Below are 18,304 nucleotides of genomic sequence, written 5' to 3' on the forward strand. Positions count from 1 at the left end.
ACGTTTCAAATTCATTGGCATTAGCGTAGATATATATACACCGATGGGCATTTTTTAATATTTATTTTGTTTACTTCTGCTGAGTTGGTTTTTATCGTTTTATCTGTTGAGCCATTTAAACAGTTAAATTTGACTTTTCTACTATGAAATAGGGAAACCGCAAAAATTAAGAAATTTACGAAAACCAGAGTATGTGCGTAAATATTCCAAACAATTTCTTGGAAAATAATGTTTTATTTTTATGAGTTGATTGATTTTATATCGTTTTATTGATTAGCACGCACCAGCGATTTAACATTATTTCTGAGACTGGCTATTATTAAGCCTACTCTGTTGGTCACTTTTGCAGAGCTTGGTGAGCTTGGTCCGCCAGCCATTGCAGGGACGTGCCGCGTGCGGTCAGCTGTTTATAAACACATTGTTTATCAAGTCTCGACACTTAGCAATAAAGTTTTGGCGAGTCGTTTGGCAACAACGGCAACAGAATAGAAAGGTCAATGTCGCTCTTTTAAAGAAATGAATGGACGGAAATAATGTAGTTTTCAACTTTCAAAGATCGTTTACGTACATTTTTACGTGTAGAATAACATTTAAGTAAGCCATTTACAGGTGGGTTTTGTTTACTTCAATACAACTGATCGTGATTTATCATTAAGCCAGTACGCAATGTTAACATTTGGATTACTACTTATTTGCCAGTCAATTCAGCAATGTACTGTACGGGGCCAGAATCCAATTGCCCGTATTGCGCCAGAGAGTCCAGGTAGCAGGCCCGTACTGCGCCAGCACTATAATCTACCACCCAAAATCAGACCTGTACTGCGCCAGAGCGGCTTTTTCTTTGTAATAATAGTTCTGAGAGAAACTGCCCTATTAATGAGTCTGAGAGTTCATTTAGCGTTATATAAACACTCTGTGACTTATCCTACTAATATTATATAACTAAACTATTATATATCCTAATATATAATATATATATATAACAAATTCGTTTTAGTTCAACAGTTTGTAACTTGAGACCGGCTGGATCGATTTTAATGATTTCTGATTTGTTTTATTCGAGCTTGATTCGAAGTTGATTTTTCAGAGCCAGATAATTAATTTAGTTTCCTCAATGCTGTTAGGCAACTTAGATTTCTTTTGGAACCCGAAAAGTTCCACTTATTAATTTATGCTAGGCCATGATGGTCATGGCTTTATTACGTAGCAAAATCCCATTAGTTATTGGAAGAATTTGAACCTGGGACCTTGCGGACTAAAGCCCCGCGCTTTGCCACGATATCATCCCTCACATAAAGATATTCAGAGCGAATTAAACAAATCAGTAGGGAAATATTTTTTCCGTTAATTTCGCAACATATCTAAGCGTTTAAACTATTCAATAAATAGCTTAATTTTATCCAGCTTTTTTGTCTGATGGATCAGATTTTTCGAAAATTTACTAGCAACTGGCCTAATACTCAACTAGTCTTACTCAACTTAAAAATTAAAAAAAAAATTGGTAAAATTTGACTAATGCCACAACAAACCTTAAGAGGATTGAACCACTTCCCCTTCTACGCATTCTTTATTCTTTTAGTTATTGCATAAAAAATGCCCCCGGCGTAAATAAGACACAATTGACCGAAAGTCTACTTATAATAATTACATGTTAATTTCAGGCAAGATAGGAGAACCCTCATATATACTCTCTTGAGCACTAGGGTCTCACCAGTAAGGAATATTTTACTTTTCTATATTTGTTCACAAGTGTGCAGTTATCATAGTACCGCGTAGGTGTGTGTATGTTTTGCCTCTCAATTTATTCCAAATCCACCTCCTTATTTCACATTTGTATTAATCTCTTTACAAAAAATTTTCCTTAACGTCGTGACGACAATGTCTTTAGTTTTAAACACATCTATCTATCTATATATACAGTATAATTCTGTAAGACCAAATTTTTACCAGAAAATTGAGGACGTCTGGTAAGTCGCAGAAACGTGGGAGGGGCCTTAAATAAAAGGTCTTGACCCCAGGGACTCGGGAAAAATAGCAGAATCCCCATAAAGTTACCAGAAAATGAGATATAAAGTAAAATATCCACCATAAGAAATGCATGGTGACTGAAAAACGTCTGCATTCTATCAGCGGTTACTTATTTATTTGCAATGTTTACATTTATTCCGAAAGTCAATGTTGGTAAATAATGTTTCAAAATGAATTGTGTTTAATTTTTTTTGTTTTCCGTTTTATAATGACTAATGAGTGAAGTAACTAGACAGGGTAGGGGAAGACTTGCAAGACGTGAAAGAGTGTCCAGGAATTCAACATACTTAAGAAATGCCAAAGAGAACGTCATGTAGGGCCTAATTGTGAAAGAAATCCAGAACCTGTTTTACAACCTGTCTTTAGAAGAACGCTGGAAAATGAGTTGAGTGTTGTTTCTCACAATCTATGTCCTCTTAAAGCACTTGCATGTATTGTGGCGCATTTAACTTCGCAGAGGAGGCCACAAATGGACATTTCAACGCATGTTGCCACAATGGACATGCCACAACCACAAGTAAATGACGAACTAAAATAACTGTTTTTACATGATTCGAAAATAATAAAAAACATAAGGCAATACAACAGTACAATGGCTTTTGCGTCGCTTTGCGCTACACAAAAAGAGATTCCGGGAAATGGGCCTTACTGTCAGGGACAAATTCATAGATATATTTCTGACTTACTACCGCGAAATGGGGAGTTGCCATCATAATAATCAATAATAATTTTAACCTTTACATTTGGTTCTCAAAATGGAAACTATAACATAGTTCGTAAGATTACAAAACAAATCTTCAATTTCAAACTAAAAAAGATGTACAATGTTTGGCTGTATGATTTCAGCTCTGATTCGTCGTTCTCCGGGCTCAGGCCAATTCGTGTGCACGTTTCCATTTGTTAATATAGTATGTTGTGTTATTGATTTAATCATTATTTTACAATTGTATTTCATTGACACATCAGAAGCAACTAATATACGACTCCAACGGAAGGAAACCCAAGATATAAAACCAGAAACACTGTTAAATTTAAGTACCGGTAACATAAAATTGATAATTTTAAAAACATATTTCGAATATTTGTCTTTTTATATATGTTTTTTTTTTTACTGTAGTCTAAATTAGGGGCTATGGCCCCTACAGGCCACTAGTCTTGTGATTAAATCAAGAAGATGTTGTAATTCACTTATTGTATTACGAAATACTTACGTTGCTGGTTTTGAATTGTCAATTAGAAAACAAATGTGAAGTTTTCATTGGAATAATTACTTTTTATATACCGAAACGAATACAAAAATTCAGAGAGCACAGTACAAATTATATTATTGTCTCTTGAGTTTTCTTTACTATGGTGATGACATTGACAAGAAGTTATAGTTCCAACATGTTTTCCTGAATTGGCTAGGTTAAAAAGTACTGCAGTTAAAATGACACAAATCAAATTATGGACAGCAGTACACTCTCAGGCTGATATTAGGTTGTCGGTTTGATTCAATTTAATTTGATAATGCGAATTTTATTCCAAGAGTATGCTATTTGTTTTGTGCTAGACTAAAACAATACCTCGATACTATATTGAAACGCATATATTTCATTTTTCGAATACAAATTAAGGTTCAACTTGAATTTTCCATAAGGTTCTAGGATTTTCAAAGTTCTTGAAAGGAGCTTTCTCTAGACGCTATACACACCATGTATAGTTTGGCAAACCTCTCATTTATTTCCCAACAATCCGTTGTATGTACGGTACAGGCCCAGTTGTCGACCCACCTAGTGACTGTGATGGCTCAAGAAATATTTCTTCTCTGGTTCATTTAGGTGTTTCCGTTGAAATTGAGGATCATTCAATAGAACTGCAATGTCCGATTACAAAGCCATCTTGGGAAAATCATTTACACAGTAAGAAGTTAGCAGTACGCAAGTACATCTACTGTAGTAGTTAGCATCTACTGTTTAATCTTCTAAATTAACACAGTTTTCACTGGGGACACACTTTATGTAGGATATTATAATTTCAATGCTACTGCGCTTTGAAATATTAAGAATTAAACTTATATGGATTTACAGAACCTGTCAGTAGTTCTAATTGTAAAATTTGTGATTGTTTGCCTGTTCTGTTTGTTCATGAAATGCCAATCGTACCACCACTATTAAACTACTACACTAAAAAAATTAAACTATTAAACTACACTATCAAAGATTTATCATTGTTAGTCAACATTGCTCAGATTTTAGTTGTTGTTCTTGTTGTCTTGTCAAGTTCTCTCATTAAGTATATTCTAAGCCCCTTTGCATGTTTGGCTTGACCCTTAGTTATAGGAACATTGAGTAAGCATTATATAAAAAAATAATTGTAAATTGGTTTGTTTGGACCGTTGGAAGCAAAATAAAATAAAATAAACATTTTGTTGCATTTGTCGTGTTAAATATGTGTTGTAAAGTTTAAATTTACCATAGAAAAGCAACTCAAGTGTTATTAACATGCTTACTGGAAGGCGTTTGAAAATAGCATTATTAAAATACGAAACACAATTGTTACAATTTTAACTGCTGAAATGCAGGTCTAATGTAAACTTAATATAAATGCTGTAAATATATAAAACATCACAGACTATTATGGCATAGTCCAATGGTCTATTGGCTGTGATAACATTCAATATTGTATTTTTAGGCTACGCATGAATGGTTATGGAAATGGAAGGAGGTAAAATTTGACTTCTGAAAGTTGTGTGAATGTTAATTCATTTAATACAATAATTATATCAGTATTATCTGTAATAAAATTGAGGATTAAAGTTAATGTAACTCACCTAAGGTTCAGTTCAGAAATGTGTTGCTTTCAAATTTACATCATTAGTCAAGTTTTCAACACTTCCATCGATGCTGCAGTTTTGGTGTGAATATTCTTAGCAACTCTCAACATACGTACACAAACATGAAATAATTAAAGTGTATTAGGGTTTACTCAAATTGAGAAAATGTTTCATTTCATATTTCTATAAATATATATATCTTCGTTTCTGTCAGTTTTAAGCTAATGCATATTAATTGAATCCTTATTGACCACATCAATCATTAGATGGCAATTTGTAAGGGTAGCTAATTCCTAAACTAGCCGCCAGAGATATACCCCAATGCCATCTGGTGGTAAACCCCTTAACTATTGCAGGCCCAATGTAAACAAAGCAATATTTTGCATTGTGAGAGCTCTGTTTTATACAAGTTATACAATTTAAACAAACTTCTGCTATCGTTTATATAAATTTTAAAAGCTACTTAACTTTTTACTATTATATTTATTAAACTCATAAGAAGTTTTTTTTACTAAAATACATAAAATGTAAGTAATTGCATTTGCCTCTCGCAGGGATGTAAGTGAATTAATACATCCATATGAGACTATGGATAACATTGCTGTGTCCATTCCATTGGTGTGATCGTGGTATCACAAAAGTGTCAAGAGTATCTTTGCCAAGCTGTGACTCGACTCGAGGAGCGGCTTAAAATTCTAGAGAAAATAACATAATATACCGTAGGTACGTGTATACTAACTCCTCCAGTCTCTAGTCCAATCCCACTCCTGCGTTAAATCTGAGACAAATCATATTTTATTAAAATTAATTTCTGACGTTTATTTTAGCATTTAAATTTAGTAATCTTTTTCAACAATATTTCCTTTAGAAGTCACAGTTTACATTTATAAAGCATAATTTCCCCAACTCGTAACATATTACAACTGAAGGTAATATGAAAGATTCGGAAGTAAACATATCACACACATTAGTCGACCTCTTATGTCTCAATGAGATATCCTTTGACAATATAATGCAAACGTTTAACCGGAAATTTTCTCTCAATTTAAAAAAAGGATAATATTTAACATGAAATCTGATGACAATACGACGTGGTAAAGTAATCCAAATTTCAAAATCCAGAGAGATTTGAGTTTACAAATTGGATAACAAAATATTTGATTTAATTTAATCAACATAATCATAATGGAGGGACTTAAGTATCCAATATCTAGGAATAACTTATCGTCTAATATGTCTATCCTTGTTTTGTTTTCTAGATACTGTAGATGTTTGGATCTAGTGCAGGGTGATGCCCAACACATAGTGTTACGACCTTATTGATATTACTAATCAAATAGATTACGTTATTATTACGCATCAAATTTACCAAATTGATATCTTTGTCGTCCAACTTCAAAGTCTCAAAATAATGTATTGCCTCCTAACGTTTTACTTCCTTCTGTAGATGTTGTGTGCTAAGTTTGTATTTAAAACTACAAATTACTCTATACATTTCGAGCGATTTGTATTGCTTTAGATTTAGTCCTATTAATTGAACAATTACATTCTATTTATATGTAGGCTATTGCTCTGATATTAACACTCCATAGACGTGTACTTACTCAATCAAATAGTACAACGTAGCCGTGTATATCCAAATATTTGACGTGACGTGACAATCTCTTACTCTTGAACGTTGAGAGGTCAGATCCCATGTCTTCCGGGTTGAACAATCTTCTTAGGAGATGACAGATCCACTTGTTTATACAAAGAAGTTACTTTTATAGGCATATTTTTATTAAACTATGTTTTGTTGAAATTACTGCGTGCATTGATTGAATTAATATAAATGCAGTTTTCAATATCCATGGTAACAAAAATAAATCGGTTGTATGAAAAACTATGGCAAAAGCGATAAACAAAGATACAACAATGATTCGAAGACACATTTATGTTGACGAATTAGTAATTCAGTATTTTTTGCTACCGTATTAATAGAAAACCTTTCAAAATTTCAATTGCGATATAATGTCACGCTTTCCACGGTAAAATAATTAATTTAGCGTTCAACTAAAGCAAATTAGTTAAGTAAACATTCTGAGCACCATCCCACTAGCTAAAGTGATAAAATGGGAAGCAAATGCGTGCGTAACATCCGTGACAATTTTCTGTGATGACAGAAACGACCGATATTATTACTTGCTATCACGGAAACGCCTAAAAATGGAGAATAGTCGTAAGAAAAGTACCGATGGTACCTGCTTCTGTATATGGTGTAAAGGCCATTTCACAGTAGTGTAGCAAAAAGTAATGTTTTTGTTTAGGCCTAAATGGGTGCAAAATTGATAGCAACACACTTCAAGAAACAAAGTAGGTCCAAGTCACCGGCTCTTAATTGATTAATTTTTGTTTTGACAAACTGTTGTCGAAGAAGCGTGGCTTTCTTTCTTGTACTTTTTTCATTTTCCAAAGCACCGTTGATTGCTAAACATGTATCTAATTGTGATTCTTCAATGGCACTGATTTGAGCAAGATTTGTTAAATTAGCGACAAGGGGTGTTGACCTAGGTGAAATAACGAAAGCTGTGATGTTTGTTTACATTCGCAATACAGTACCAATGATGCGTAAGGGTGTGGGTTAACCAGAAGGCGCCCCCTCGCCTACCTGGACTAGTGCTGGCGCAGTACGGGCGTTTGCTAGAGAGGGATTATTTAGACCTGGCGCAGTACGGGTCTACCCGTACTGTATACTATATAAAACCAGTGATAACGTTTCTTATAATTCAGACTTTTTCGTTATGTCTTAGAATGTTGAAATCAATCATTTTACTATGTAATTTTCAAGTTTTTGTATTTTAATGTAAATTTGGTTAAGTAGTGGAACCATGGCATATGGCTCAAGTCAAAGGAATTGAACTTAGAATGGCTGAAAAATAGAATAAGTTACAAACATTTTAACATAAAATTTGATAACAAGTAAAATATTTGTATAACTGTGTAAACGGAAAAATATTCTATGAAGATAAATTTAGATTATGAGTTTCTTTAAATACTATTTATTACAATAATTTGTTTTACTTTTGGTTTTTTTAGGGACTTAGGCCTATGTCCTTACCAGCCACTAGTTTATCTTAAAAGCCCAATGATGTTGTCAAAAGTAAAGTGTAAAAGATCAATGATGAAGTACGGTTGGGTCTAGTTTCGATCCATCAAAAAGGTATTGAATCTATGGGACCAAACTATCCTTAATGGCCGTTGGCTACATGTAATTGATACATAGGCATAAAATAATAACATATGATACATTGAATAGTTAACACACATTTTATGTTTAACATATTATCTATACTTATAAAAGGCAAAGCCCTCACTGACACACTCACTCACTCACTCATCACTAATTCTCCCACTTCCCATTTACCTAGGAGGCTGAAATTTGGTACACGGATTCTTTGGGCATTAAATAGGAAAACTAAGTTGTTTTTATTCTGATCGGTCTCTCGGGCTCCGCCCCAGTGGCTCTGGAGTTTCCCATGTTAACCTTATGATTTTTCATATTTAAAAGGAATTAATGAATCTTATCAGCTGTTTCAATTAATCAAGTTGGTTCTGTTCTATGATGTTCAATAGCATTAAAGTTACAAGGATTACCAACAGAGTGCAGCACTATTATCTTTTTTTTATTTATGACAACAGCTAATTTGCAACCAAAAGGTGAGTGAGCGTAGCGAACGAACTTCAACCTGGAGGCGAGTTAGCGTAGCGAACGAGCTAACCTGAAGGCAAGTGAGCGCAGCGAAGGAGCTCCAACCTAAAGGTGTGTGAGCGTAGTGAACGAACTTCAACCAGGACGTGATTGAGCCATGCGAACGAGCTCATCTTGAAAATTAAGAAGTTAAACGGGGCAAAGCCCGCGGGTACAGCTAGTCTAAATATATAAAAGGCAAAGCCCTCACTGACTGACTCACTCACTCACTCACTCACTCATCACTAATTCTCCCACTTCCCATTTACCTAGGAGGCTGAAATTCGGTACACCGATTCTTTGGGCATTAAATAGGAAAACTAAGTAGTTTTTATTCTGATCGGGCTTTCGGGCTCCGCCCCAGTGGCTCTGGAGTTTCCCATGTTAACCTTATGTTTTCATATTTAAAAGGAACTAATGAATCTTAACAGCTGTTTCAATTAAACAAGTTGGTTCTGTTCTATGATGTTCAATAGCATTAAAGTTAAAAGGATTACCAACAGGGTGCAGCACTATTATTTTTTTTAAATTTATGACTACAGCCAATTTGCAACCAAAAGGTTAGTGAGCGTAGCAAACGAACTTCAACGTGGAAGCGAGTTAGCGTAGCTAACGAGCTAACCTGAAGGCAAGTGAGCGGAGCGAACAAGCTCCAACCTAAAGGTGAGTGAGCGTAGCGAACGAACTTCAACCAGGACGTGACTGAGCCATGCGAACGAGCTCACTTGTGAAGTTAAACGGGGCAAAGCCCGCGGGTACAGCTAGTTCTCTTATAGATTCAAGTCCATCAATGCTTCAGCGCGCTGTTATTTTCTGTATAACTGTTCGCTTCGAACTTTATAATCTCTTCAATGTGCTTGAAAATTATCATGACTAAACTAGACTACCGGTATATGTTTTGCAACGAATATGCTTTTCCTCTGGTGATTTGACCAAAGAGTAACACGTACACTACAATATATTGTCCTTATATTACTTTCAAACAAACGTGATTACATAACAATTTAACGAAAAAATAAAAACTTAACTCTGTTTTGAAACTGGATATTTTCAGCATGAATTTAGAACTTTCGTTAAATGTTTGCCAGTCTGGTCGCATTCTACAGGTTCTTAGTAACTGATCGACGACAACAAAAACATTCAACATTTATAGCATCGGTGTTCGTTGAAGTCTTGAACTAACAAGCGTCTACACATTAATTTGTGCTTCAACTTGAAGAATGTTTCGCCGAAAGTCCAACATGGTTTACACTTCAGCATTCCAGACATAGCCGTGTAAACTTGTAAATCAAATGATACCGTACTTTCTAGAAAATTGTAGTTAGATTGATACCAAACTATAAACTTGATTTGATAAATGATGGAAAGGGGATTTTTGGTTTGATTTGATGAAAACAACACACGTGTGTAATAGTTTATTTTTCCGAGTATGATTTACAAATTTTTATTTACTACCGTATTTTTACAACTTTTAACTGGCAGTCTTTCTAGAAATGTTGCATAAGAAATTTTTTATATGGGTGAAACATTTTTTAAACATTTTTTTAAACCCTTGTCATTTTTTTAAACAATTTAAATAACGAATCTTCTTTGATAAAACCTACAATCTTAAATGTTATAATGTTGCATACATATTGGATTTGAATAATTTAAATTCAAAACAAAATCTTAAATTTCGCAAACATTTTGCGTCAGTAGACTCGATTCAACATTCGAATATTACGTTTTATTTAACGCAGACAGGACAACAAATAAGTTTACTAGGCGTAGAATGGAAAGGTTTAGTATTGCACTAAAGAATTTATTTAGGAAAAAAAGTTCGAAAACAACATGGAATTAATACTTACATTAGGCTAATACTTATGTACAATGTACAAGTATTGTACAATGTATGTACAATGTATGTATACATATATACATATATACATAAGTATGTACAATGTACCAAGTACTTATGTTCGTCTTGATTACTCGATTCTTGTGAATTTTAAAAATAATTTAAAGAATCAGCTAAGGTCCAAAGGTCAAGGGACTTTCTGGAAAGCCAACGACCCCAAAGAACTTTGACCTGTCATAAAATCACACATGATTTGTGAGCTTTAAACTATCCGCAAAACCTAACATTCTCGGTTTGACTGATCCTTTTACTGTCGTCTGTCAGCAGTCAAAGCGCGGTTGCATTGAGTAATAATTGTTTATTTCAGTCTCTCTTCGCCATAGAGTAGTAACGATATTTGTCCATGTGTATCGATAGGAGCAACGACAAGCATTTTGGATTTTTGTTGAAACTCAATTTATAATTACTTATGTCTCGGTTCTGTAGTTATTTGTTTTTAATCCCGATTTGGTTAGAGTAAAAATTACTGTCTTTTTGGCCTTCCTTTCTTTTGTTCTAAATACTGACAATAATAGGCTCATGTTATTGAGGCGATCACTCAACATTGTTTTAACATAAGATCTTTCTAACAAAACTGCTAATTATTTATTTCGAACTCTTCTTTATGAGTAGGTATATAATATAAGTATTACGTTACATAAATTAATTGTGATCCAAGAAAATCCAAGAGGTGGTGGGAGGATTTCATATGTTCCCCACCACTTTTTTAACTTAATTTATACAGTCAGCAAATCAGCTGCCGGCTGTTGTTTCAATGTTAGTTTGGGGTGGGGTGGAGGGGATGCAATTGTTTCCCTTGAAACACTTAAATTTTGTGAATGGAGGCCCAAAGCTGAATTTTTATTTCAGGATTAGTGTTGCCTTCAGTATTATTTTGAGGCTTCTGATTGGCTGAGGGAACATCTTTACCGCAACGATACGGATGATGTCAACGGCCTCGGTGGTGAAGTGGATAGAGTGTTAGGCTGATGATCCGAAGGTCCCGGGTTCGAAACCCACGCGTCGCACTATTTTTTTATTGGATTTTTTCATTATCAACAAGTTTGGTTGGTTTGGTTAGGTTATGACGGTTTAATTTTATAATTAAAACATTATAAAAATTGAATTTGACCCATTTATAGTTTTATTTTATGAACTGAAATATTTTTTTCGGTTAAACCTTCATTTGACTTTTCATTGTTAGCAAGTCTGGTTAGTTTGGTTAGGTTATGATAGTTAAATTTTATAATAAAAAAAATTATAAAATAGGATTTGAGGCATTTATAATTTTATTTTATGAACAGAACTATTTTTTCGATTAATAAACCTTCATTAGATTTTTTCATTGTCAGCACGTTTGGTTGGTTTGGTTAGGTTATGACGGTTTAATTTCATAATAAAAAAATATAAAATTGAATTTGAGGCATTTATAGTTTTATTCTATGAACAAAAATAATTTTTCAATTACTAAACCTTCGTTATAGTCAATCAGAAGCCTCTAAATGACACTGTTGGCAAAATTAATCCTGAAAAACAAATTGTGCAGCCCCAAAACTAATCAGAATATATTTTACGCATTGAGCTATCTAAAACCTTACAAAGCTTGACTTATTTTTGAATTATTTTTAGAGTGGGGAGTAAGAGTATTCCAGTACTGAATCCATTGTGATTTAAAATAAAAACACCCTTTGAAACCAATCCGTTTTTAGGAACTCTCCAACTACCGGTACTCATGAACACAATTTGTTCAGTCGAGACAGTTTATTCACCGCCAACTGTCGCCGATTACACACGAGGAAGGTTAGAACGGTTCACTGAGGTGATTCAGTTGGGTGATCTGAAAGTAAATAAACGATCTGTGACTCAACCACAGATCACAGAGACTGTGAGTAAACTGGGACAGAAATAGCCACGAATCTGGGGATGAGCCTACCGTCTGACACGGGGGACTATGCCAACTATTGTGACGAGAAGTGATGTTCTGGGATAAAAGATTGTCTTGTGGGTAAGTTACGTAAAGAGCCAATTGTTGCAAAGTACATATATCTAAGGAAGATCAAATGAATATGGATGTCCTTTATGCAACACACAATCAATCGCAATTGCGATTAAAAAGAGGGCATTACACAGGGTAATTAATTAAAAAGAGGGACTAAACACACAATATAGGGACATTTTTAGCTGAAGATAATTGCAGTATGAGAGAGTAATTGAGTGGGATAGGGGTGATTGGTGATTTACAATTTATGAATCAATTGGCATATTCATCGCGTTCATAAATCTTGTCAAAAAATGCCATAATAATTACGCTTTCCATATTACCCCCCCCCCATCCAATAACTGAAACTTTGAAATAATTCTAAGTGTTTTATATGACTGGACTGGGGATGTTTCTGTTTTAGGTATTCCCCATCCTAACATTCCTAAGGTATCTGCCCAGGGTGTTCAGTTACTTAATGTGGAATAAGTCGATGAGAATTAATCATTGGTTGTAATGGAGATGAAGTAAGTTCTCCGATAAGATAAAATTAGTTCTCACTTGAAGTTTAAGTTGTATGAGCCAATCACAGCGTGTGTAGATAGATTTACTGTAGATTATACTGCCACAAATTCTCCTCCGTTTTTCTAATGCTTTTTTGACCCGGATGTGACAAAAATATGAGACAGCCCAGACAGCTGACAATGAGAAAGGTTAGTAGCGTGTTGATGGTTCGAAACTGGACCCAGCTGTTCCTGATCCGATATTTACAATCGGTCATTTTACCGAGTTTGAATAATGATCCTGACTGAGGAAGTCTTAAAACAACCTTAGTCCAGTAGGGTTTCAGTTCACTGGACTGAAACATCACGAAGAAGAAGAATAAAAAAGCTACACAAATCATCTAACAACATTCCACACTCATTCTCCACTCATATACGCACCAAGGTGGCGTCCCCCCTCTCAATTAATTTGATAACGAGTCTTCCTTTAAATTGGGAATGATTAAAATACATTTGCGTATTCTACAGAAAACAACTGCACTCTGTTGGTTTCTATATTCAAATACTTTCGTTTTTAGTCAGAAACTGACTAAAGACAGACTTCTCCATAATGAAAGATGACTCAATACTTGTGTAAATCACAAGTCAAAAATGTCTTTGTCAACATTAAGATAATCTTAGCCATTGTCGCAACTTACCCAACGTACTTATGGACTGTTAGGGTTAATTTTCTGTCAGTTTCAAACTGTTATAATTCTCATTTGTGTAGTACTAGATCAGAGGGATGCCGGAAAATTGCAAGAACAGATGCTTATTTTAAAGCCTTGGAACGTGTAAAGCGCACTTCATAATTAATTATTACTCTTGCCATATGAAAATTGCGTCAGTCCATGACGTAATAGATCTAACGTACTCCATTGAAGATTTATGATCCTTATGGATCAGCTGGTGATAATAAAGCATGAAACAAAGGTCGATTTACACAAAATAATCAGTCCAGTCACAGTTTAGTCAAGCTAACTAAAACAGTTTAATAACATAAGGATTTTTAATTTACAATGTTTTGGAATTTTATCCGTGACTATTAGGCGCGTAACAACGCTTCAAAATAGGGGATCAATTTTTAGGGTCAAAAATGGGAAAAACGAATTTTTACCCAAAATAACCCCATATACCCCTTCCCGTTCCCATAGTCAAATCATAGATGAAAAAGTAATATTACTTTATGGTAAAATCATGCTGGTTCGCGAACTTGTTCAAAAAAATGTAAGTTTACACGTTTGTACCAAATTCCATCAACATCAGATAAAATTCATATATGTATTTGAATGGATGGTGTTTTTTGGCCCCTAGAGACCTCAAAACGAAAAAGTAAATCGGTCCCGAGTCCAGGTCTTATCATGAGTACTACAGTAATACCGTATTTCCTATATGGGAAATTCGCTAATAGGTTGTATAACAAAACTTTTGAATTTATAAGCATTAACTACAAAACATGATGAAAATTACATATTATTACAAGAAAAAACAAACAAATCACAATGAGTATACAACGCTTCCAACAGATTTTGAATGAATTAATGGTCCATGCTGGGCCAATTTGGAGGCATACGTAATTTTGGCGGCGACCCACGTTTTTGGGAAGTCCCTCCCAGGTGGCGCTTCGTAGAAGCTCATTGATGCCGCTCTGGTATTTTGGGATTACGTGTTAAATGCGACACCCACTTGCTCGTTCTGTGAAGTAATGGAAGATGATTATGAAGATGTGAGTTTCTAGCAGCTTATTTACAGTGGTGTTACATACAAATTAATACATTTGTAAATGTCAAATCACGCAACATGATTTTTTAAGCCAAACGAATTATATTTTTACTCTCTCCTCTTATACTAAATAGTAGGCTACACGGAGAAAGTATTGTTTTCGTCAACATTTTCGAGTTTGAGTTTTGAGTGGATACATACGTTTTGGATCCTCCTGAACTGGACCGAACACTGGTTTTCGTAGTGATGTCTGTGTGTGTGTGTGTGTGCCTGTTTGTTTGAGAGAATGTGCACAGAGCTACAGAACACACATGTGGTCCGATTTTGATGAAATTTGGTGTGTAGCCTAGGTGTTTTTATTTTATTATTATTTTTTTTATGGTGATTTCCCCATAAAACCCGTAAAATAGTGGAAAAATTGAATTTACTCGAAAATGGGCCGAACGATTTTGATAAAATTTCAATATGTTAAAGCTCTTTAAATTTTGAACAAAATGGTATAATTTCCATTGCTGCAAAAATTACGGTTCAAAAATTATAATAACTTATGCTATTTTCCCATTAAAACCCCGTTAAAAATAACAGAATATCGAATTTTTTAAAGAAAGCCGTTTTTCACAATTAGTATGTTATGGTCCTTATAATAATTCTAAACAAAGTAGGCCTAGTGCATGACCTATTGTTGTAAACATTATGGTTCAAGAGTTTTTGCAACTAATTCTACCCAAAAATAAAATACCGTACTTACTCCCTCCCCATGATAAAGTTAATTGAGAAGCTAATGGGAAAAATTGTGTGTCAGATATTGCTTATACCGTTTATTTCATAAAACGGTGACGTAATTTAATCCCAACAAGCTGTTGGCCCGTCCTACTTACGGGAATTGAGTATAGTCAAAGAAAACATACTACTATTAGTGTATAGTCCTTTCAAACTGTATTATACCTACAGTTCGTAGTTATGTCTATATGTCTCTTCAAGCATAGTGCAATATAGTGCTATATATCTGTACAGAGCTGTACATTGAAACAATTATTGTAAATTGTCTTCATTTCCGGTTATATTTTTAAATGTGGTTTTGAAATTATACTGCAGTTTGTTTCGAGAGAGAAAAACCCAGTTATTTATAACACTATAAAAGTAGCAATATACAAGAAATTATTGTCTACGGCCATAAACTTGTGAATAACCACTCTCAATAAATCAAACAGGCACTTATTTGATTGAATAATTCCTATACTATTCTGAAGAGCAGAGTAATAGTCGGACTCGGCTTCTAAGAACCAAAGTAAAATAGAAGAAACGTGTTTTAAACCTCATAAATCTTTTCGTCAACCAATTACATCCTAACATGCGGGTTGGTGAAAACCTCACGTCTCCTCAAAAATAGTCCCACTGAACACTGAACTGTCCAACAGAAATAGAGCCATGAGCTAAGGGGCTATTCTAGAAAATGCAGGTTCATCCTGCCCAACAGATCACTGACTGGCACTGTCAGATTCAAATGATATTCACTTAGCTAAGTAGGCCTACATAACATAAATCAGCAACAGTATACGTAAAAAACCCAGAGGGTGGTGCAGCTATTAACTTTTTTTGTATGTTTGCTCCCTCCTAAATTCTTAGTTTGCTTGAAAAAATCTTTTTTCTTATAGAACTTTACAAATTATTATCTGAAATAAAAATTCCCATTGAAGAAAAGTTACACCAAATTATGTACGTTTACGCATTTCAGTTGTTTGGAATAATATTTCTGACATGTTCTGCCTATATACTTTATAATATTAGTTTTGAAATAATAATCAAATGTTAAATACTTAACGTGCTGTGTGTTTTAATGAATGTTTACGGTATATTTTCAATTCTTTACTGATATCAAATTTACAAAAAAAGAATACTGTACTGTACAAGGAATTTATAAAATATTTAAAACTGAATACTCTGTAATTAATTATACAATTTACATTCAAAATCTGCAAAATGCTCCAAGTTAAACAGTTTAAACTTATAGGTACCCAAAATGATATAGTTATTTGTTTGTTTGGTACTAAAAAGTTGGACCCCTTCTGAAATTTGCTCACCCAACAAAATATACATTTTTGTCTAAAAACCAACCTTGAGTTTATTGAAAATAAAGTACTGTAAAAACTAACTAAACCCAAAAACTAATAGAATGTAAAAATCTTCAAACATTAATATTAATATAAAAAAAACTTTTGTCAAAATCTTGTCAACATAGCCTGTACTAAATCAGGATTTCAAACTTGTTTTCATTTAAGGTTGGATTAAAAAAATCACATAAATGACAGCAACAGTTTTCACAAGTGCACAGACATTTTTAGAAGCAATTGATGAGTAAAAATGGGTGTTATGTACTTATACAAATGAAAGCATTCTTATTATTCATAACAAATTAAAAACTAGAACTCATTTGGCAAAACAAATTAAGTAAAAAATTAACTAGCCTATATATTTATACACAAAGAATATGAGTGTTAGAGGTTGGATTATTATTTTGAAATTACAGCAATTTATTTGTAGAAGAAAGATTAAGTACAGTATTTTCAATGCTTTGGGTCAAGGTTTCCATGTGTATTTTTACTCACTCCCACGGCTTTGTGATATATTAGCTGTATATCATAGCTGACACTGTGAAGTGTGAGATAGTCCATATGTTCAGTTAGACTGTTATTAGTCCCACAAATTTGGTGATGCAATTGCTATGGATTACTAAGCTAGAGAATAGAGATACAACTGGAGGTAGCAGTGAATGTGAGAATTGCAAGACTTTGGTCGCCATTTGTACTAAGGGTAAATTAACATTAAACTTAGTGCATTGGAACTAGAGGAATAGATGATTTGTGGAATTGTAATAAAGTCACAAGCCAATGAGCTGGTCTGATTCTTCTAGGTGGTACCAAACCAACATAACATAATTGTACGTCTTGATTTTCTAGCTGAAATGCATTACAGTACTAACTCCAGTTGAATTTCTAGCTCAGTGGATTAAAGAGATTACAATCCTGAAGCATCATGCCTGAGAGGAGCATCATATCGATTGCAAACCAAAGTAGGCATAATAATTGTATAGATATTCCAAGATAAGGTATAAATATTGGGGTATTGACTTTATGGAACAGCTGCAGCCAAATTTGGGCTCAACCAGAACATAGTCCAAAAAGTGATTCCAAAAAGTGTGTTACAGTACAAAATTTTATTCCTTACCACTGCTTTTGTTAATGTGATAATTTATGTGACATACAATGCTTTATTTTAAAATAATTTTTTTAACATTCAGTTTTGCTAAGTCTAGTTAAAAAGTAAGTATATTTGAAAAAATATATATATTCTATCTGGGCACTCTGTCAATGGTTCAATCAAACAAGTTTTTATTATCATTCTCAAACTTGCCACAACTTTAACATGTCTATCCATACTACAGATAAGATTCACATTTTTCACAGATCAATTGTAGATAATTTGAGATATGGTTCTCCACATTTCTCTTAAAGTTAAAACTAACTGTGTAAGTGTTAAATCTTCCAGAGTTGGTTTAGCAACCAATATAAAGCGTAACCAATCTCAGCAAAAACTTTCCACCAGACAGTGATTGGGA

The sequence above is a fragment of the Macrosteles quadrilineatus genome, unplaced genomic scaffold (genome assembly GCF_028750875.1).
Source record: "Macrosteles quadrilineatus isolate MER2022 unplaced genomic scaffold, UCM_ALF_1.0 Scaffold_9__3_contigs__length_116548681, whole genome shotgun sequence".
Taxonomy (NCBI): Eukaryota; Metazoa; Arthropoda; class Insecta; order Hemiptera; family Cicadellidae; genus Macrosteles; species Macrosteles quadrilineatus.